Source organism: Pseudophryne corroboree, unplaced genomic scaffold (genome assembly GCF_028390025.1).
Source record: "Pseudophryne corroboree isolate aPseCor3 unplaced genomic scaffold, aPseCor3.hap2 scaffold_1864, whole genome shotgun sequence".
NCBI lineage: Eukaryota > Metazoa > Chordata > Amphibia > Anura > Myobatrachidae > Pseudophryne > Pseudophryne corroboree.
In genome coordinates, this window is record NW_026968502.1 from 1 (window position 1) to 20696 (window position 20696).

The window sequence follows — 20696 nt, forward strand, 5'->3', positions numbered from 1 at the left end:
GGCTGCATCTCTTCACGTTGACATGGGAAGGCGGAAGGGTGACTGTTCCTGAAGCACCCCCAAACTATGCGCACAACTAGTGCAAATCCTTCCCAGGGCACACTGCAGCAGATGAATTTGCATACCGTCATGTCATAAAAGCAGTCGGGCACAGTTACAGTAGCTGCAACCCTCATCTCCATATGAAAAGCAACAGGCAGTGCACCGTCCTATGTCTCAATGGGTTCTTAAATTGGAAAATAAAATATAAAAGGCAGCTTGAGATTTAACCCCCTCGCTGCTGAGGGTTTTCTCATCCTCGCACCGAGACCATTTTCCGACGTTAGCGCTCGTCCGAACGTCGTCGTCACGGATTTCTTTTTATTTATTTTTTCTTTCTTTCTTATCCCCCCTGCGGCACTCACACAAATTATACCTTGGTTTTTGTTTGTTTGTTTTTTCTTTCAAAAGACTTTGTAGTCTCAAAAAAGCCATTAGTCTTTTTACTGATTTGAACACGTCAAAAGTTGTTTCACCCAAATGGCCCAAAAAGCGTATTTCTCAAGCAAGTGAACCAAAAGCAAATGTGATTTTTTTTCTTTTGTCCCCCGTCTTATAAGCACCATAGACAAATACTTTGTGTTTTGCCACCAATCCACCTGCCCAAAATCTGCACGCAAACCAAAAATGCTCTCTTTCTTCTAGTTTTTGCCGCCTCAATTTAAACGCTTACTATGTGTAGGAAGACTACGGCAGCCCAGCGAGGCCTACCATTTTACAAAGTAGACAAGCTACTGCATGAAATGAGGGAGCAAAGTTTTTTTTCTCTCTCCCCCCTCATATCTGACACAATCTGGGGGCCTACTTTACAAAGCAATTGAAACCGTGTGGGTCCTGCAGCACCCTGTATTGGTTGTATATGCGAAGCACAGTACAAGGCCGGAAAAAGCAAGGAAGCATGCAGCCAGCGCACAGGAGAAGAGATGAGAAGAGAGCGCTGAGTGAAAGATAGAAGCGCACCTTAACGGGCACAGGGGTCCAGTGGAGGGAGGGTTGAAATGAAGAAAAGGATGGAAACAGCAAAGGAAGAGACAGCACCAGCAGCACACAAAAAGATCTGACTTTTACCAGAGATGATCAGGGGAAAGCACGAACGCAGTCCCCCACTACCACAAATTATGCAGTCGAGTTTCCCGCATTTGGGGAAATCGCAGGGGTCAGCACACCCGGAGTGCAATGGATGAGCCTCGCCCTGGGAGAACCACCTTCGTGATCATGGTATCTCCCCTGCCAGGTAAGTATGAGTTGGACTAGGGCTCAGGAGGGCCCCTGCTTGGGCACACCCCCGTCAAGTGAAGGAGGTTGACCGGAGCCATGACAAGTGAACTCTCGGCAGGGGACGGGAAAAGAAAACTGCAGGGAGGCTGCATCTCTTCACGTTGACATGGGAAGGCGGAAGGGTGACTGTTCCTGAAGCACCCCCAAACTATGCGCACAACTAGTGCAAATCCTTCCCAGGGCACACTGCAGCAGATGAATTTGCATACCGTCATGTCATAAAAGCAGTCGGGCACAGTTACAGTAGCTGCAACCCTCATCTCCATATGAAAAGCAACAGGCAGTGCACCGTCCTATGTCTCAATGGGTTCTTAAATTGGAAAATAAAATATAAAAGGCAGCTTGAGATTTAACCCCCTCGCTGCTGAGGGTTTTCTCATCCTCGCACCGAGACCATTTTCCGACGTTAGCGCTCGTCCGAACGTCGTCGTCACGGATTTCTTTTTATTTATTTTTTCTTTCTTTCTTATCCCCCTGCGGCACTCACACAAATTATACCTTGGTTTTTGTTTGTTTGTTTTTTCTTTCAAAAGACTTTGTAGTCTCAAAAAAGCCATTAGTCTTTTTACTGATTTGAACACGTCAAAAGTTGTTTCACCCAAATGGCCCAAAAAGCGTATTTCTCAAGCAAGTGAACCAAAAGCAAATGTGATTTTTTTTCTTTTGTCCCCCGTCTTATAAGCACCATAGACAAATACTTTGTGTTTTGCCACCAATCCACCTGCCCAAAATCTGCACGCAAACCAAAAATGCTCTCTTTCTTCTAGTTTTCGCCGCCTCAATTTAAACGCTTACTATGTGTAGGAAGACTACGGCAGCCCAGCGAGGCCTACCATTTTACAAAGTAGACGAGCTACTGCATGAAATGAGGGAGCAAAGTTTTTTTTCTCTCTCCCCCTCATATCTGACACAATCTGGGGGCCTACTTTACAAAGCAAGTGAAACCGTGTGGGTCCTGCAGCGCCCTGTATTGGTTGTATATGCGAAGCACAGTACAAGGCCGGAAAAAGCAAGGAAGCATGCAGCCAGCGCACAGGAGAAGAGATGAGAAGAGAGCGCTGAGTGAAAGATAGAAGCGCACCTTAACGGGCACAGGGGTCCAGTGGAGGGAGAGTTGAAATGAAGAAAAGGATGGAAACAGCAAAGGAAGAGACAGCACCAGCAGCACACAAAAAGATCTGACTTTTACTAGAGATGATCAGGGGAAAGCGCGAACGCAGTCCCCCACTACCACAAATTATGCAGTCGAGTTTCCCGCATTTGGGGAAATCGCAGGGGTCAGCACACCCGGAGTGCAATGGATGAGCCTCGCCCTGGGAGAACCACCTTCGTGATCATGGTATCTCCCCTGCCAGGTAAGTATGAGTTGGACTAGGGCTCAGGAGGGCCCCTGCTTGGGCACACCCCCGTCAAGTGAAGGAGGTTGACCAAAGCCATGACAAGTGAACTCTCGGCAGGGGACGGGAAAAGAAAACTGCAGGGAGGCTGCATCTCTTCACGTTGACATGGGAAGGCGGAAGGGTGACTGTTCCTGAAGCACCCCCAAACTATGCGCACAACTAGTGCAAATCCTTCCCAGGGCACACTGCAGCAGATGAATTTGCATACCGTCATGTCATAAAAGCAGTCGGGCACAGTTACAGTAGCTGCAACCCTCATCTCCATATGAAAAGCAACAGGCAGTGCACTGTCCTATGTCTCAATGGGTTCTTAAATTGGAAAATAAAATATAAAAGGCAGCTTGAGATTTAACCCCCTCGCTGCTGAGGGTTTTCTCATCCTCGCACCGAGACCATTTTCCGACGTTAGCGCTCGTCCGAACGTCGTCGTCACGGATTTCTTTTTATTTATTTTTTCTTTCTTTCTTATCCCCCTGCGGCACTCACACAAATTATACCTTGGTTTTTGTTTGTTTGTTTTTTCTTTCAAAAGACTTTGTAGTCTCAAAAAAGCCATTAGTCTTTTTACTGATTTGAACACGTCAAAAGTTGTTTCACCCAAATGGCCCAAAAAGCGTATTTCTCAAGCAAGTGAACCAAAAGCAAATGTGATTTTTTTTCTTTTGTCCCCCGTCTTATAAGCACCATAGACAAATACTTTGTGTTTTGCCACCAATCCACCTGCCCAAAATCTGCACGCAAACCAAAAATGCTCTCTTTCTTCTAGTTTTCGCCGCCTCAATTTAAACGCTTACTATGTGTAGGAAGACTACGGCAGCCCAGCGAGGCCTACCATTTTACAAAGTAGACAAGCTACTGCATGAAATGAGGGAGCAAAGTTTTTTTTCTCTCTCCCCCTCATATCTGACACAATCTGGGGGCCTACTTTACAAAGCAAGTGAAACCGTGTGGGTCCTGCAGCGCCCTGTATTGGTTGTATATGCGAAGCACAGTACAAGGTCGGAAAAAGCAAGGAAGCATGCAGCCAGCGCACAGGAGAAGAGATGAGAAGAGAGCGCTGAGTGAAAGATAGAAGCGCACCTTAACGGGCACAGGGGTCCAGTGGAGGGAGGGTTGAAATGAAGAAAAGGATGGAAACAGCAAAGGAAGAGACAGCACCAGCAGCACACAAAAAGATCTGACTTTTACCAGAGATGATCAGGGGAAAGCGCGAACGCAGTCCCCCACTACCACAAATTATGCAGTCGAGTTTCCCGCATTTGGGGAAATCGCAGGGGTCAGCACACCCGGAGTGCAATGGATGAGCCTCGCCCTGGGAGAACCACCTTCGTGATCATGGTATCTCCCCTGCCAGGTAAGTATGAGTTGGACTAGGGCTCAGGAGGGCCCCTGCTTGGGCACACCCCCGTCAAGTGAAGGAGGTTGACCGGAGCCATGACAAGTGAACTCTCGGCAGGGGACGGGAAAAGAAAACTGCAGGGAGGCTGCATCTCTTCACGTTGACATGGGAAGGCGGAAGGGTGACTGTTCCTGAAGCACCCCCAAACTATGCGCACAACTAGTGCAAATCCTTCCCAGGGCACACTGCAGCAGATGAATTTGCATACCGTCATGTCATAAAAGCAGTCGGGCACAGTTACAGTAGCTGCAACCCTCATCTCCATATGAAAAGCAACAGGCAGTGCACCGTCCTATGTCTCAATGGGTTCTTAAATTGGAAAATAAAATATAAAAGGCAGCTTGAGATTTAACCCCCTCGCTGCTGAGGGTTTTCTCATCCTCGCACCGAGACCATTTTCCGACGTTAGCGCTCGTCCGAACGTCGTCGTCACGGATTTCTTTTTATTTATTTTTTCTTTCTTTCTTATCCCCCTGCGGCACTCACACAAATTATACCTTGGTTTTTGTTTGTTTGTTTTTTCTTTCAAAAGACTTTGTAGTCTCAAAAAAGCCATTAGTCTTTTTACTGATTTGAACACGTCAAAAGTTGTTTCACCCAAATGGCCCAAAAAGCGTATTTCTCAAGCAAGTGAACCAAAAGCAAATGTGATTTTTTTTCTTTTGTCCCCCGTCTTATAAGCACCATAGACAAATACTTTGTGTTTTGCCACCAATCCACCTGCCCAAAATCTGCACGCAAACCAAAAATGCTCTCTTTCTTCTAGTTTTCGCCGCCTCAATTTAAACGCTTACTATGTGTAGGAAGACTACGGCAGCCCAGCGAGGCCTACCATTTTACAAAGTAGACGAGCTACTGCATGAAATGAGGGAGCAAAGTTTTTTTTCTCTCTCCCCCTCATATCTGACACAATCTGGGGGCCTACTTTACAAAGCAAGTGAAACCGTGTGGGTCCTGCAGCGCCCTGTATTGGTTGTATATGCGAAGCACAGTACAAGGCCGGAAAAAGCAAGGAAGCATGCAGCCAGCGCACAGGAGAAGAGATGAGAAGAGAGCGCTGAGTGAAAGATAGAAGCGCACCTTAACGGGCACAGGGGTCCAGTGGAGGGAGAGTTGAAATGAAGAAAAGGATGGAAACAGCAAAGGAAGAGACAGCACCAGCAGCACACAAAAAGATCTGACTTTTACCAGAGATGATCAGGGGAAAGCGCGAACGCAGTCCCCCACTACCACAAATTATGCAGTCGAGTTTCCCGCATTTGGGGAAATCGCAGGGGTCAGCACACCCGGAGTGCAATGGATGAGCCTCGCCCTGGGAGAACCACCTTCGTGATCATGGTATCTCCCCTGCCAGGTAAGTATGAGTTGGACTAGGGCTCAGGAGGGCCCCTGCTTGGGCACACCCCCGTCAAGTGAAGGAGGTTGACCGGAGCCATGACAAGTGAACTCTCGGCAGGGGACGGGAAAAGAAAACTGCAGGGAGGCTGCATCTCTTCACGTTGACATGGGAAGGCGGAAGGGTGACTGTTCCTGAAGCACCCCCAAACTATGCGCACAACTAGTGCAAATCCTTCCCAGGGCACACTGCAGCAGATGAATTTGCATACCGTCATGTCATAAAAGCAGTCGGGCACAGTTACAGTAGCTGCAACCCTCATCTCCATATGAAAAGCAACAGGCAGTGCACCGTCCTATGTCTCAATGGGTTCTTAAATTGGAAAATAAAATATAAAAGGCAGCTTGAGATTTAACCCCCTCGCTGCTGAGGGTTTTCTCATCCTCGCACCGAGACCATTTTCCGACGTTAGCGCTCGTCCGAACGTCGTCGTCACGGATTTCTTTTTATTTATTTTTTCTTTCTTTCTTATCCCCCCTGCGGCACTCACACAAATTATACCTTGGTTTTTGTTTGTTTGTTTTTTCTTTCAAAAGACTTTGTAGTCTCAAAAAAGCCATTAGTCTTTTTACTGATTTGAACACGTCAAAAGTTGTTTCACCCAAATGGCCCAAAAAGCGTATTTCTCAAGCAAGTGAACCAAAAGCAAATGTGATTTTTTTTCTTTTGTCCCCCGTCTTATAAGCACCATAGACAAATACTTTGTGTTTTGCCACCAATCCACCTGCCCAAAATCTGCACGCAAACCAAAAATGCTCTCTTTCTTCTAGTTTTCGCCGCCTCAATTTAAACGCTTACTATGTGTAGGAAGACTACGGCAGCCCAGCGAGGCCTACCATTTTACAAAGTAGACAAGCTACTGCATGAAATGAGGGAGCAAAGTTTTTTTTCTCTCTCCCCCTCATATCTGACACAATCTGGGGGCCTACTTTACAAAGCAAGTGAAACCGTGTGGGTCCTGCAGCGCCCTGTATTGGTTGTATATGCGAAGCACAGTACAAGGTCGGAAAAAGCAAGGAAGCATGCAGCCAGCGCACAGGAGAAGAGATGAGAAGAGAGCGCTGAGTGAAAGATAGAAGCGCACCTTAACGGGCACAGGGCTCCAGTGGAGGGAGGGTTGAAATGAAGAAAAGGATGGAAACAGCAAAGGAAGAGACAGCACCAGCAGCACACAAAAAGATCTGACTTTTACCAGAGATGATCAGGGGAAAGCACGAACGCAGTCCCCCACTACCACAAATTATGCAGTCGAGTTTCCCGCATTTGGGGAAATCGCAGGGGTCAGCACACCCGGAGTGCAATGGATGAGCCTCGCCCTGGGAGAACCACCTTCGTGATCATGGTATCTCCCCTGCCAGGTAAGTATGAGTTGGACTAGGGCTCAGGAGGGCCCCTGCTTGGGCACACCCCCGTCAAGTGAAGGAGGTTGACCGGAGCCATGACAAGTGAACTCTCGGCAGGGGACGGGAAAAGAAAACTGCAGGGAGGCTGCATCTCTTCACGTTGACATGGGAAGGCGGAAGGGTGACTGTTCCTGAAGCACCCCCAAACTATGCGCACAACTAGTGCAAATCCTTCCCAGGGCACACTGCAGCAGATGAATTTGCATACCGTCATGTCATAAAAGCAGTCGGGCACAGTTACAGTAGCTGCAACCCTCATCTCCATATGAAAAGCAACAGGCAGTGCACCGTCCTATGTCTCAATGGGTTCTTAAATTGGAAAATAAAATATAAAAGGCAGCTTGAGATTTAACCCCCTCGCTGCTGAGGGTTTTCTCATCCTCGCACCGAGACCATTTTCCGACGTTAGCGCTCGTCCGAACGTCGTCGTCACGGATTTCTTTTTATTTATTTTTTCTTTCTTTCTTATCCCCCCTGCGGCACTCACACAAATTATACCTTGGTTTTTGTTTGTTTGTTTTTTCTTTCAAAAGACTTTGTAGTCTCAAAAAAGCCATTAGTCTTTTTACTGATTTGAACACGTCAAAAGTTGTTTCACCCAAATGGCCCAAAAAGCGTATTTCTCAAGCAAGTGAACCAAAAGCAAATGTGATTTTTTTTCTTTTGTCCCCCGTCTTATAAGCACCATAGACAAATACTTTGTGTTTTGCCACCAATCCACCTGCCCAAAATCTGCACGCAAACCAAAAATGCTCTCTTTCTTCTAGTTTTCGCCGCCTCAATTTAAACGCTTACTATGTGTAGGAAGACTACGGCAGCCCAGCGAGGCCTACCATTTTACAAAGTAGACAAGCTACTGCATGAAATGAGGGAGCAAAGTTTTTTTTCTCTCTCCCCCTCATATCTGACACAATCTGGGGGCCTACTTTACAAAGCAAGTGAAACCGTGTGGGTCCTGCAGCGCCCTGTATTGGTTGTATATGCGAAGCACAGTACAAGGTCGGAAAAAGCAAGGAAGCATGCAGCCAGCGCACAGGAGAAGAGATGAGAAGAGAGCGCTGAGTGAAAGATAGAAGCGCACCTTAACGGGCACAGGGCTCCAGTGGAGGGAGGGTTGAAATGAAGAAAAGGATGGAAACAGCAAAGGAAGAGACAGCACCAGCAGCACACAAAAAGATCTGACTTTTACCAGAGATGATCAGGGGAAAGCACGAACGCAGTCCCCCACTACCACAAATTATGCAGTCGAGTTTCCCGCATTTGGGGAAATCGCAGGGGTCAGCACACCCGGAGTGCAATGGATGAGCCTCGCCCTGGGAGAACCACCTTCGTGATCATGGTATCTCCCCTGCCAGGTAAGTATGAGTTGGACTAGGGCTCAGGAGGGCCCCTGCTTGGGCACACCCCCGTCAAGTGAAGGAGGTTGACCGGAGCCATGACAAGTGAACTCTCGGCAGGGGACGGGAAAAGAAAACTGCAGGGAGGCTGCATCTCTTCACGTTGACATGGGAAGGCGGAAGGGTGACTGTTCCTGAAGCACCCCCAAACTATGCGCACAACTAGTGCAAATCCTTCCCAGGGCACACTGCAGCAGATGAATTTGCATACCGTCATGTCATAAAAGCAGTCGGGCACAGTTACAGTAGCTGCAACCCTCATCTCCATATGAAAAGCAACAGGCAGTGCACCGTCCTATGTCTCAATGGGTTCTTAAATTGGAAAATAAAATATAAAAGGCAGCTTGAGATTTAACCCCCTCGCTGCTGAGGGTTTTCTCATCCTCGCACCGAGACCATTTTCCGACGTTAGCGCTCGTCCGAACGTCGTCGTCACGGATTTCTTTTTATTTATTTTTTCTTTCTTTCTTATCCCCCCTGCGGCACTCACACAAATTATACCTTGGTTTTTGTTTGTTTGTTTTTTCTTTCAAAAGACTTTGTAGTCTCAAAAAAGCCATTAGTCTTTTTACTGATTTGAACACGTCAAAAGTTGTTTCACCCAAATGGCCCAAAAAGCGTATTTCTCAAGCAAGTGAACCAAAAGCAAATGTGATTTTTTTTCTTTTGTCCCCCGTCTTATAAGCACCATAGACAAATACTTTGTGTTTTGCCACCAATCCACCTGCCCAAAATCTGCACGCAAACCAAAAATGCTCTCTTTCTTCTAGTTTTCGCCGCCTCAATTTAAACGCTTACTATGTGTAGGAAGACTACGGCAGCCCAGCGAGGCCTACCATTTTACAAAGTAGACAAGCTACTGCATGAAATGAGGGAGCAAAGTTTTTTTTCTCTCTCCCCCTCATATCTGACACAATCTGGGGGCCTACTTTACAAAGCAAGTGAAACCGTGTGGGTCCTGCAGCGCCCTGTATTGGTTGTATATGCGAAGCACAGTACAAGGTCGGAAAAAGCAAGGAAGCATGCAGCCAGCGCACAGGAGAAGAGATGAGAAGAGAGCGCTGAGTGAAAGATAGAAGCGCACCTTAACGGGCACAGGGCTCCAGTGGAGGGAGGGTTGAAATGAAGAAAAGGATGGAAACAGCAAAGGAAGAGACAGCACCAGCAGCACACAAAAAGATCTGACTTTTACCAGAGATGATCAGGGGAAAGCACGAACGCAGTCCCCCACTACCACAAATTATGCAGTCGAGTTTCCCGCATTTGGGGAAATCGCAGGGGTCAGCACACCCGGAGTGCAATGGATGAGCCTCGCCCTGGGAGAACCACCTTCGTGATCATGGTATCTCCCCTGCCAGGTAAGTATGAGTTGGACTAGGGCTCAGGAGGGCCCCTGCTTGGGCACACCCCCGTCAAGTGAAGGAGGTTGACCGGAGCCATGACAAGTGAACTCTCGGCAGGGGACGGGAAAAGAAAACTGCAGGGAGGCTGCATCTCTTCACGTTGACATGGGAAGGCGGAAGGGTGACTGTTCCTGAAGCACCCCCAAACTATGCGCACAACTAGTGCAAATCCTTCCCAGGGCACACTGCAGCAGATGAATTTGCATACCGTCATGTCATAAAAGCAGTCGGGCACAGTTACAGTAGCTGCAACCCTCATCTCCATATGAAAAGCAACAGGCAGTGCACCGTCCTATGTCTCAATGGGTTCTTAAATTGGAAAATAAAATATAAAAGGCAGCTTGAGATTTAACCCCCTCGCTGCTGAGGGTTTTCTCATCCTCGCACCGAGACCATTTTCCGACGTTAGCGCTCGTCCGAACGTCGTCGTCACGGATTTCTTTTTATTTATTTTTTCTTTCTTTCTTATCCCCCTGCGGCACTCACACAAATTATACCTTGGTTTTTGTTTGTTTGTTTTTTCTTTCAAAAGACTTTGTAGTCTCAAAAAAGCCATTAGTCTTTTTACTGATTTGAACACGTCAAAAGTTGTTTCACCCAAATGGCCCAAAAAGCGTATTTCTCAAGCAAGTGAACCAAAAGCAAATGTGATTTTTTTTCTTTTGTCCCCCGTCTTATAAGCACCATAGACAAATACTTTGTGTTTTGCCACCAATCCACCTGCCCAAAATCTGCACGCAAACCAAAAATGCTCTCTTTCTTCTAGTTTTCGCCGCCTCAATTTAAACGCTTACTATGTGTAGGAAGACTACGGCAGCCCAGCGAGGCCTACCATTTTACAAAGTAGACAAGCTACTGCATGAAATGAGGGAGCAAAGTTTTTTTTCTCTCTCCCCCTCATATCTGACACAATCTGGGGGCCTACTTTACAAAGCAAGTGAAACCGTGTGGGTCCTGCAGCGCCCTGTATTGGTTGTATATGCGAAGCACAGTACAAGGCCGGAAAAAGCAAGGAAGCATGCAGCCAGCGCACAGGAGAAGAGATGAGAAGAGAGCGCTGAGTGAAAGATAGAAGCGCACCTTAACGGGCACAGGGCTCCAGTGGAGGGAGGGTTGAAATGAAGAAAAGGATGGAAACAGCAAAGGAAGAGACAGCACCAGCAGCACACAAAAAGATCTGACTTTTACCAGAGATGATCAGGGGAAAGCACGAACACAGTCCCCCACTACCACAAATTATGCAGTCGAGTTTCCCGCATTTGGGGAAATCGCAGGGGTCAGCACACCCGGAGTGCAATGGATGAGCCTCGCCCTGGGAGAACCACCTTCGTGATCATGGTATCTCCCCTGCCAGGTAAGTATGAGTTGGACTAGGGCTCAGGAGGGCCCCTGCTTGGGCACACCCCCGTCAAGTGAAGGAGGTTGACCGGAGCCATGACAAGTGAACTCTCGGCAGGGGACGGGAAAAGAAAACTGCAGGGAGGCTGCATCTCTTCACGTTGACATGGGAAGGCGGAAGGGTGACTGTTCCTGAAGCACCCCCAAACTATGCGCACAACTAGTGCAAATCCTTCCCAGGGCACACTGCAGCAGATGAATTTGCATACCGTCATGTCATAAAAGCAGTCGGGCACAGTTACAGTAGCTGCAACCCTCATCTCCATATGAAAAGCAACAGGCAGTGCACCGTCCTATGTCTCAATGGGTTCTTAAATTGGAAAATAAAATATAAAAGGCAGCTTGAGATTTAACCCCCTCGCTGCTGAGGGTTTTCTCATCCTCGCACCGAGACCATTTTCCGACGTTAGCGCTCGTCCGAACGTCGTCGTCACGGATTTCTTTTTATTTATTTTTTCTTTCTTTCTTATCCCCCTGCGGCACTCACACAAATTATACCTTGGTTTTTGTTTGTTTGTTTTTTCTTTCAAAAGACTTTGTAGTCTCAAAAAAGCCATTAGTCTTTTTACTGATTTGAACACGTCAAAAGTTGTTTCACCCAAATGGCCCAAAAAGCGTATTTCTCAAGCAAGTGAACCAAAAGCAAATGTGATTTTTTTTCTTTTGTCCCCCGTCTTATAAGCACCATAGACAAATACTTTGTGTTTTGCCACCAATCCACCTGCCCAAAATCTGCACGCAAACCAAAAATGCTCTCTTTCTTCTAGTTTTCGCCGCCTCAATTTAAACGCTTACTATGTGTAGGAAGACTACGGCAGCCCAGCGAGGCCTACCATTTTACAAAGTAGACAAGCTACTGCATGAAATGAGGGAGCAAAGTTTTTTTTCTCTCTCCCCCTCATATCTGACACAATCTGGGGGCCTACTTTACAAAGCAAGTGAAACCGTGTGGGTCCTGCAGCGCCCTGTATTGGTTGTATATGCGAAGCACAGTACAAGGCCGGAAAAAGCAAGGAAGCATGCAGCCAGCGCACAGGAGAAGAGATGAGAGCGCTGAGTGAAAGATAGAAGCGCACCTTAACGGGCACAGGGGTCCAATGGAGGGAGAGTTGAAATGAAGAAAAGGATGGAAACAGCAAAGGAAGAGACAGCACCAGCAGCACACAAAAAGATCTGACTTTTACTAGAGATGATCAGGGGAAAGCGCGAACGCAGTGCCCCACTACCACAAATTATGCAGTAGAGTTTCCCGCATTTGGGGAAATCGCAGGGGTCAGCACACCCGGAGTGCAATGGATGAGCCTCGCCCTGGGAGAACCACCTTCGTGATCATGGTATCTCCCCTGCCAGGTAAGTATGAGTTGGACTAGGGCTCAGGAGGGCCCCTGCTTGGGCACACCCCCGTCAAGTGAAGGAGGTTGACCGGAGCCATGACAAGTGAACTCTCGGCAGGGGACGGGAAAAGAAAACTGCAGGGAGGCTGCATCTCTTCACGTTGACATGGGAAGGCGGAAGGGTGACTGTTCCTGAAGCACCCCCAAACTATGCGCACAACTAGTGCAAATCCTTCCCAGGGCACACTGCAGCAGATGAATTTGCATACCGTCATGTCATAAAAGCAGTCGGGCACAGTTACAGTAGCTGCAACCCTCATCTCCATATGAAAAGCAACAGGCAGTGCACCGTCCTATGTCTCAATGGGTTCTTAAATTGGAAAATAAAATATAAAAGGCAGCTTGAGATTTAACCCCCTCGCTGCTGAGGGTTTTCTCATCCTCGCACCGAGACCATTTTCCGACGTTAGCGCTCGTCCGAACGTCGTCGTCACGGATTTCTTTTTATTTATTTTTTCTTTCTTTCTTATCCCCCCTGCGGCACTCACACAAATTATACCTTGGTTTTTGTTTGTTTGTTTTTTCTTTCAAAAGACTTTGTAGTCTCAAAAAAGCCATTAGTCTTTTTACTGATTTGAACACGTCAAAAGTTGTTTCACCCAAATGGCCCAAAAAGCGTATTTCTCAAGCAAGTGAACCAAAAGCAAATGTGATTTTTTTTCTTTTGTCCCCCGTCTTATAAGCACCATAGACAAATACTTTGTGTTTTGCCACCAATCCACCTGCCCAAAATCTGCACGCAAACCAAAAATGCTCTCTTTCTTCTAGTTTTCGCCGCCTCAATTTAAACGCTTACTATGTGTAGGAAGACTACGGCAGCCCAGCGAGGCCTACCATTTTACAAAGTAGACAAGCTACTGCATGAAATGAGGGAGCAAAGTTTTTTTTCTCTCTCCCCCTCATATCTGACACAATCTGGGGGCCTACTTTACAAAGCAAGTGAAACCGTGTGGGTCCTGCAGCGCCCTGTATTGGTTGTATATGCGAAGCACAGTACAAGGTCGGAAAAAGCAAGGAAGCATGCAGCCAGCGCACAGGAGAAGAGATGAGAAGAGAGCGCTGAGTGAAAGATAGAAGCGCACCTTAACGGGCACAGGGCTCCAGTGGAGGGAGGGTTGAAATGAAGAAAAGGATGGAAACAGCAAAGGAAGAGACAGCACCAGCAGCACACAAAAAGATCTGACTTTTACCAGAGATGATCAGGGGAAAGCACGAACGCAGTCTCCCACTACCACAAATTATGCAGTCGAGTTCCCCGCATTTGGGGAAATCGCAGGGGTCAGCACACCCGGAGTGCAATGGATGAGCCTCGCCCTGGGAGAACCACCTTCGTGATCATGGTATCTCCCCTGCCAGGTAAGTATGAGTTGGACTAGGGCTCAGGAGGGCCCCTGCTTGGGCACACCCCCGTCAAGTGAAGGAGGTTGACCGGAGCCATGACAAGTGAACTCTCGGCAGGGGACGGGAAAAGAAAACTGCAGGGAGGCTGCATCTCTTCACGTTGACATGGGAAGGCGGAAGGGTGACTGTTCCTGAAGCACCCCCAAACTATGCGCACAACTAGTGCAAATCCTTCCCAGGGCACACTGCAGCAGATGAATTTGCATACCGTCATGTCATAAAAGCAGTCGGGCACAGTTACAGTAGCTGCAACCCTCATCTCCATATGAAAAGCAACAGGCAGTGCACCGTCCTATGTCTCAATGGGTTCTTAAATTGGAAAATAAAATATAAAAGGCAGCTTGAGATTTAACCCCCTCGCTGCTGAGGGTTTTCTCATCCTCGCACCGAGACCATTTTCCGACGTTAGCGCTCGTCCGAACGTCGTCGTCACGGATTTCTTTTTATTTATTTTTTCTTTCTTTCTTATCCCCCTGCGGCACTCACACAAATTATACCTTGGTTTTTGTTTGTTTGTTTTTTCTTTCAAAAGACTTTGTAGTCTCAAAAAAGCCATTAGTCTTTTTACTGATTTGAACACGTCAAAAGTTGTTTCACCCAAATGGCCCAAAAAGCGTATTTCTCAAGCAAGTGAACCAAAAGCAAATGTGATTTTTTTTCTTTTGTCCCCCGTCTTATAAGCACCATAGACAAATACTTTGTGTTTTGCCACCAATCCACCTGCCCAAAATCTGCACGCAAACCAAAAATGCTCTCTTTCTTCTAGTTTTCGCCGCCTCAATTTAAACGCTTACTATGTGTAGGAAGACTACGGCAGCCCAGCGAGGCCTACCATTTTACAAAGTAGACAAGCTACTGCATGAAATGAGGGAGCAAAGTTTTTTTTCTCTCTCCCCCTCATATCTGACACAATCTGGGGGCCTACTTTACAAAGCAAGTGAAACCGTGTGGGTCCTGCAGCGCCCTGTATTGGTTGTATATGCGAAGCACAGTACAAGGCCGGAAAAAGCAAGGAAGCATGCAGCCAGCGCACAGGAGAAGAGATGAGAGCGCTGAGTGAAAGATAGAAGCGCACCTTAACGGGCACAGGGGTCCAGTGGAGGGAGAGTTGAAATGAAGAAAAGGATGGAAACAGCAAAGGAAGAGACAGCACCAGCAGCACACAAAAAGATCTGACTTTTACTAGAGATGATCAGGGGAAAGCGCGAACGCAGTGCCCCACTACCACAAATTATGCAGTAGAGTTTCCCGCATTTGGGGAAATCGCAGGGGTCAGCACACCCGGAGTGCAATGGATGAGCCTCGCCCTGGGAGAACCACCTTCGTGATCATGGTATCTCCCCTGCCAGGTAAGTATGAGTTGGACTAGGGCTCAGGAGGGCCCCTGCTTGGGCACACCCCCGTCAAGTGAAGGAGGTTGACCGGAGCCATGACAAGTGAACTCTCGGCAGGGGACGGGAAAAGAAAACTGCAGGGAGGCTGCATCTCTTCACGTTGACATGGGAAGGCGGAAGGGTGACTGTTCCTGAAGCACCCCCAAACTATGCGCACAACTAGTGCAAATCCTTCCCAGGGCACACTGCAGCAGATGAATTTGCATACCGTCATGTCATAAAAGCAGTCGGGCACAGTTACAGTAGCTGCAACCCTCATCTCCATATGAAAAGCAACAGGCAGTGCACCGTCCTATGTCTCAATGGGTTCTTAAATTGGAAAATAAAATATAAAAGGCAGCTTGAGATTTAACCCCCTCGCTGCTGAGGGTTTTCTCATCCTCGCACCGAGACCATTTTCCGACGTTAGCGCTCGTCCGAACGTCGTCGTCACGGATTTCTTTTTATTTATTTTTTCTTTCTTTCTTATCCCCCCTGCGGCACTCACACAAATTATACCTTGGTTTTTGTTTGTTTGTTTTTTCTTTCAAAAGACTTTGTAGTCTCAAAAAAGCCATTAGTCTTTTTACTGATTTGAACACGTCAAAAGTTGTTTCACCCAAATGGCCAAAAAAGCGTATTTCTCAAGCAAGTGAACCAAAAGCAAATGTGATTTTTTTTCTTTTGTCCCCCGTCTTATAAGCACCATAGACAAATACTTTGTGTTTTGCCACCAATCCACCTGCCCAAAATCTGCACGCAAACCAAAAATGCTCTCTTTCTTCTAGTTTTCGCCGCCTCAATTTAAACGCTTACTATGTGTAGGAAGACTACGGCAGCCCAGCGAGGCCTACCATTTTACAAAGTAGACAAGCTACTGCATGAAATGAGGGAGCAAAGTTTTTTTTCTCTCTCCCCCTCATATCTGACACAATCTGGGGGCCTACTTTACAAAGCAAGTGAAACCGTGTGGGTCCTGCAGCGCCCTGTATTGGTTGTATATGCGAAGCACAGTACAAGGTCGGAAAAAGCAAGGAAGCATGCAGCCAGCGCACAGGAGAAGAGATGAGAAGAGAGCGCTGAGTGAAAGATAGAAGCGCACCTTAACGGGCACAGGGCTCCAGTGGAGGGAGGGTTGAAATGAAGAAAAGGATGGAAACAGCAAAGGAAGAGACAGCACCAGCAGCACACAAAAAGATCTGACTTTTACCAGAGATGATCAGGGGAAAGCACGAACGCAGTCTCCCACTACCACAAATTATGCAGTCGAGTTTCCCGCATTTGGGGAAATCGCAGGGGTCAGCACACCCGGAGTGCAATGGATGAGCCTCGCCCTGGGAGAACCACCTTCGTGATCATGGTATCTCCCCTGCCAGGTAAGTATGAGTTGGACTAGGGCTCAGGAGGGCCCCTGCTTGGGCACACCCCCGTCAAGTGAAGGAGGTTGACCGGAGCCATGACAAGTGAACTCTCGGCAGGGGACGGGAAAAGAAAACTGCAGGGAGGCTGCATCTCTTCACGTTGACATGGGAAGGCGGAAGGGTGACTGTTCCTGAAGCACCCCCAAACTATGCGCACAACTAGTGCAAATCCTTCCCAGGGCACACTGCAGCAGATGAATTTGCATACCGTCATGTCATAAAAGCAGTCGGGCACAGTTACAGTAGCTGCAACCCTCATCTCCATATGAAAAGCAACAGGCAGTGCACCGTCCTATGTCTCAATGGGTTCTTAAATTGGAAAATAAAATATAAAAGGCAGCTTGAGATTTAACCCCCTCGCTGCTGAGGGTTTTCTCATCCTCGCACCGAGACCATTTTCCGACGTTAGCGCTCGTCCGAACGTCGTCGTCACGGATTTCTTTTTATTTATTTTTTCTTTCTTTCTTATCCCCCCTGCGGCACTCACACAAATTATACCTTGGTTTTTGTTTGTTTGTTTTTTCTTTCAAAAGACTTTGTAGTCTCAAAAAAGCCATTAGTCTTTTTACTGATTTGAACACGTCAAAAGTTGTTTCACCCAAATGGCCCAAAAAGCGTATTTCTCAAGCAAGTGAACCAAAAGCAAATGTGATTTTTTTTCTTTTGTCCCCCGTCTTATAAGCACCATAGACAAATACTTTGTGTTTTGCCACCAATCCACCTGCCCAAAATCTGCACGCAAACCAAAAATGCTCTCTTTCTTCTAGTTTTCGCCGCCTCAATTTAAACGCTTACTATGTGTAGGAAGACTACGGCAGCCCAGCGAGGCCTACCATTTTACAAAGTAGACAAGCTACTGCATGAAATGAGGGAGCAAAGTTTTTTTTGTCTCTCCCCCTCATATCTGACACAATCTGGGGGCCTACTTTACAAAGCAAGTGAAACCGTGTGGGTCCTGCAGCGCCCTGTATTGGTTGTATATGCGAAGCACAGTACAAGGCCGGAAAAAGCAAGGAAGCATGCAGCCAGCGCACAGGAGAAGAGATGAGAAGAGAGCGCTGAGTGAAAGATAGAAGCGCACCTTAACGGGCACAGGGGTCCAGTGGAGGGAGAGTTGAAATGAAGAAAAGGATAGAAACAGCAAAGGAAGAGACAGCACCAGCAGCACACAAAAAGATCTGACTTTTACCAGAGATGATCAGGGGAAAGCGCGAACGCAGTCCCCCACTACCACAAATTATGCAGTCGAGTTTCCCGCATTTGGGGAAATCGCAGGGGTCAGCACACCCGGAGTGCAATGGATGAGCCTCGCCCTGGGAGAACCACCTTCGTGATCATGGTATCTCCCCTGCCAGGTAAGTATGAGTTGGACTAGGGCTCAGGAGGGCCCCTGCTTGGGCACACCCCCGTCAAGTGAAGGAGGTTGACCGGAGCCATGACAAGTGAACTCTCGGCAGGGGACGGGAAAAGAAAACTGCAGGGAGGCTGCATCTCTTCACGTTGACATGGGAAGGCGGAAGGGTGACTGTTCCTGAAGCACCCCCAAACTATGCGCACAACTAGTGCAAATCCTTCCCAGGGCACACTGCAGCAGATGAATTTGCATACCGTCATGTCATAAAAGCAGTCGGGCACAGTTACAGTAGCTGCAACCCTCATCTCCATATGAAAAGCAACAGGCAGTGCACCGTCCTATGTCTCAATGGGTTCTTAAATTGGAAAATAAAATATAAAAGGCAGCTTGAGATTTAACCCCCTCGCTGCTGAGGGTTTTCTCATCCTCGCACCGAGACCATTTTCCGACGTTAGCGCTCGTCCGAACGTCGTCGTCACGGATTTCTTTTTATTTATTTTTTCTTTCTTTCTTATCCCCCCTGCGGCACTCACACAAATTATACCTTGGTTTTTGTTTGTTTGTTTTTTCTTTCAAAAGACTTTGTAGTCTCAAAAAAGCCATTAGTCTTTTTACTGATTTGAACACGTCAAAAGTTGTTTCACCCAAATGGCCCAAAAAGCGTATTTCTCAAGCAAGTGAACCAAAAGCAAATGTGATTTTTTTTCTTTTGTCCCCCGTCTTATAAGCACCATAGACAAATACTTTGTGTTTTGCCACCAATCCACCTGCCCAAAATCTGCACGCAAACCAAAAATGCTCTCTTTCTTCTAGTTTTCGCCGCCTCAATTTAAACGCTTACTATGTGTAGGAAGACTACGGCAGCCCAGCGAGGCCTACCATTTTACAAAGTAGACAAGCTACTGCATGAAATGAGGGAGCAAAGTTTTTTTTGTCTCTCCCCCTCATATCTGACACAATCTGGGGGCCTACTTTACAAAGCAAGTGAAACCGTGTGGGTCCTGCAGCGCCCTGTATTGGTTGTATATGCGAAGCACAGTACAAGGCCGGAAAAAGCAAGGAAGCATGCAGCCAGCGCACAGGAGAAGAGATGAGAAGAGAGCGCTGAGTGAAAGATAGAAGCGCACCTTAACGGGCACAGGGGTCCAGTGGAGGGAGAGTTGAAATGAAGAAAAGGATAGAAACAGCAAAGGAAGAGACAGCACCAGCAGCACACAAAAAGATCTGACTTTTACCAGAGATGATCAGGGGAAAGCGCGAACGCAGTCCCCCACTACCACAAATTATGCAGTCGAGTTTCCCGCATTTGGGGAAATCGCAGGGGTCAGCACACCCGGAGTGCAATGGATGAGCCTCGCCCTGGGAGAACCACCTTCGTGATCATGGTATCTCCCCTGCCAGGTAAGTATGAGTTGGACTAGGGCTCAGGAGGGCCCCTGCTTGGGCACACCCCCGTCAAGTGAAGGAGGTTGACCGGAGCCATGACAAGTGAACTCTCGGCAGGGGACGGGAAAAGAAAACTGCAGGGAGGCTGCATCTCTTCACGTTGACATGGGAAGGCGGAAGGGTGACTGTTCCTGAAGCACCCCCAAACTATGCGCACAACTAGTGCAAATCCTTCCCAGGGCACACTGCAGCAGATGAATTTGCATACCGTCATGTCATAAAAGCAGTCGGGCACAGTTACAGTAGCTGCAACCCTCATCTCCATATGAAAAGCAACAGGCAGTGCACCGTCCTATGTCTCAATGGGTTCTTAAATTGGAAAATAAAATATAAAAGGCAGCTTGAGATTTAACCCCCTCGCTGCTGAGGGTTTTCTCATCCTCGCACCGAGACCATTTTCCGACGTTAGCGCTCGTCCGAACGTCGTCGTCACGGATTTCTTTTTATTTATTTTTTCTTTCTTTCTTATCCCCCCTGCGGCACTCACACAAATTATACCTTGGTTTTTGTTTGTTTGTTTTTTCTTTCAAAAGACTTTGTAGTCTCAAAAAAGCCATTAGTCTTTTTACTGATTTGAACACGTCAAAAGTTGTTTCACCCAAATGGCCCAAAAAGCGTATTTCTCAAGCAAGTGAACCAAAAGCAAATGTGATTTTTTTTCTTTTGTCCCCCGTCTTATAAGCACCATAGACAAATACTTTGTGTTTTGCCACCAATCCACCTGCCCAAAATCTGCACGCAAACCAAAAATGCTCTCTTTCTTCTAGTTTTCGCCGCCTCAATTTAAACGCTTACTATGTGTAGGAAGACTACGGCAGCCCAGCGAGGCCTACCATTTTACAAAGTAGACAAGCTACTGCATGAAATGAGGGAGCAAAGTTTTTTTTGTCTCTCCCCCTCATATCTGACACAATCTGGGGGCCTACTTTACAAAGCAAGTGAAACCGTGTGGGTCCTGCAGCGCCCTGTATTGGTTGTATATGCGAAGCACAGTACAAGGCCGGAAAAAGCAATGAAGCATGCAGCCAGCGCACAGGAGAAGAGATGAGAAGAGAGCGCTGAGTGAAAGATAGAAGCGCACCTTAACGGGCACAGGGGTCCAGTGGAGGGAGGGTTGAAATGAAGAAAAGGATGGAAACAGCAAAGGAAGAGACAGCACCAGCAGCACACAAAAAGATCTGACTTTTACCAGAG

At 47.4% G+C, this 20696-nt stretch overlaps 14 non-coding genes across 14 annotated transcripts; all 14 read right to left on the minus strand.

The window, feature by feature from the left end:
- Positions 1-1117: 1117 nt before the first annotated feature.
- On the minus strand, positions 1118-1281 carry LOC135003476 (U1 spliceosomal RNA). Its single transcript, XR_010204493.1, has one exon. It is a non-coding gene; the product is annotated as a U1 spliceosomal RNA (small nuclear RNA).
- A 1235-nt stretch (positions 1282-2516) lies between these two features.
- On the minus strand, positions 2517-2680 carry LOC135003459 (U1 spliceosomal RNA). The gene has a single exon (XR_010204475.1). It is a non-coding gene; the product is annotated as a U1 spliceosomal RNA (small nuclear RNA).
- A 1235-nt stretch (positions 2681-3915) lies between these two features.
- LOC135003470 (U1 spliceosomal RNA) lies at positions 3916-4079 on the minus strand. The gene has a single exon (XR_010204487.1). It is a non-coding gene; the product is annotated as a U1 spliceosomal RNA (small nuclear RNA).
- A 1235-nt stretch (positions 4080-5314) lies between these two features.
- LOC135003481 (U1 spliceosomal RNA) lies at positions 5315-5478 on the minus strand. The gene has a single exon (XR_010204498.1). It is a non-coding gene; the product is annotated as a U1 spliceosomal RNA (small nuclear RNA).
- Positions 5479-6714: 1236 nt separating this feature from the next.
- Positions 6715-6878, minus strand: LOC135003477 (U1 spliceosomal RNA). Its single transcript, XR_010204494.1, has one exon. It is a non-coding gene; the product is annotated as a U1 spliceosomal RNA (small nuclear RNA).
- Positions 6879-8114: 1236 nt separating this feature from the next.
- Positions 8115-8278, minus strand: LOC135003478 (U1 spliceosomal RNA). The gene has a single exon (XR_010204495.1). It is a non-coding gene; the product is annotated as a U1 spliceosomal RNA (small nuclear RNA).
- Positions 8279-9514: 1236 nt separating this feature from the next.
- Positions 9515-9678, minus strand: LOC135003479 (U1 spliceosomal RNA). The gene has a single exon (XR_010204496.1). It is a non-coding gene; the product is annotated as a U1 spliceosomal RNA (small nuclear RNA).
- A 1235-nt stretch (positions 9679-10913) lies between these two features.
- LOC135003423 (U1 spliceosomal RNA) lies at positions 10914-11077 on the minus strand. The gene has a single exon (XR_010204441.1). It is a non-coding gene; the product is annotated as a U1 spliceosomal RNA (small nuclear RNA).
- A 1230-nt stretch (positions 11078-12307) lies between these two features.
- Positions 12308-12471, minus strand: LOC135003435 (U1 spliceosomal RNA). The gene has a single exon (XR_010204452.1). It is a non-coding gene; the product is annotated as a U1 spliceosomal RNA (small nuclear RNA).
- A 1236-nt stretch (positions 12472-13707) lies between these two features.
- LOC135003434 (U1 spliceosomal RNA) lies at positions 13708-13871 on the minus strand. The gene has a single exon (XR_010204451.1). It is a non-coding gene; the product is annotated as a U1 spliceosomal RNA (small nuclear RNA).
- A 1230-nt stretch (positions 13872-15101) lies between these two features.
- Positions 15102-15265, minus strand: LOC135003436 (U1 spliceosomal RNA). The gene has a single exon (XR_010204453.1). It is a non-coding gene; the product is annotated as a U1 spliceosomal RNA (small nuclear RNA).
- Positions 15266-16501: 1236 nt separating this feature from the next.
- Positions 16502-16665, minus strand: LOC135003430 (U1 spliceosomal RNA). The gene has a single exon (XR_010204447.1). It is a non-coding gene; the product is annotated as a U1 spliceosomal RNA (small nuclear RNA).
- Positions 16666-17901: 1236 nt separating this feature from the next.
- On the minus strand, positions 17902-18065 carry LOC135003429 (U1 spliceosomal RNA). Its single transcript, XR_010204446.1, has one exon. It is a non-coding gene; the product is annotated as a U1 spliceosomal RNA (small nuclear RNA).
- Positions 18066-19301: 1236 nt separating this feature from the next.
- Positions 19302-19465, minus strand: LOC135003438 (U1 spliceosomal RNA). The gene has a single exon (XR_010204455.1). It is a non-coding gene; the product is annotated as a U1 spliceosomal RNA (small nuclear RNA).
- Positions 19466-20696: the final 1231 nt, after the last annotated feature.